This window comes from Penaeus japonicus, unplaced genomic scaffold (assembly GCF_977035675.1).
Source record: "Penaeus japonicus unplaced genomic scaffold, GWHDUDI00000001_assembly GWHDUDI00000041, whole genome shotgun sequence".
In the NCBI taxonomy this organism is placed as follows: Eukaryota; Metazoa; Arthropoda; class Malacostraca; order Decapoda; family Penaeidae; genus Penaeus; species Penaeus japonicus.
In genome coordinates, this window is record NW_028234443.1 from 27,178,099 (window position 1) to 27,179,002 (window position 904).

Sequence of the window (904 nt, forward strand, 5' to 3'; positions counted from 1 at the left end):
CTTGGTGGTAGTAGCAAATGCTCGAGCAAGCCGGACCCTCGTTGACCGAAGCGGAGGAGGGTTCCCCGCCAACATCGCTTGGTCGTGGTTAAGTCGGCCCTTAGTCCGAGGATAGCTTCCCTCCCATCCCCTGGAAAATGCCACAAGAAAGCAGTGGTGGAGCGCGGCGGCAGGCGGCGGCGGCTGTTGTGTTTTGCCGAGGCCTCCTCCTGTTTTTGCGCGGGGGTAGAGTCGGCACGAGCCGGTGGAGCGAGCCAGCTGTTTGTTTTGTCTGTTGGGTCTGGCGAGCTCTCGGTTTGTCGGCGCCGGTCGAGCTCCCGAGTCTTTGGCGGCCGTGGTTCCGCTCCTGTCTTCCTCCCCTGTCATGGCGGATGCAGTAATGCAGCCTACGCTGCCGCTGACTCTGACGAGGGGGCTCGCCTGTGGGCGGGGCGGCACCACGTCCCCCCCGCCGCCGGCGTCTTGGCGAGCTCTTGTGCCTCCTGAAGGGCGGGCATCCCTCCCGCCCTCTCGAGCGAGCGAGCGAGCGAGCGAGCCACGACTCCCCCCCATCATCGGTTTGCCGTGACGCAATGACAGGACTAGCAAAAGACGAGGAGGGGCCTGGTCGAAGGTCCTCTCCTCCTCTATCCCTCTCTCTGTTGGAAGGCTAAGAGAGAACGGAAAAATCAGTCCGGCAGATTGCGGGCTAAAGGGAATACGGTCAAAATCCCGTGACCTGCCCCGTGGGAAGACAGAACCCGCGCGCGGGTCAGTGCGGGTGGTTGCCGCCGACGGCCGGAACGTCCTCCGACGGTACCCGCGTCGGGCGAGTCTCGTACTCTGCCTGGCGCGGGGTGCCGGAGGGCGGGATGGTGTCGGTTTGAACCTCCTCCCCTCTGTTGGCAGAGGGCGCCTATCGATA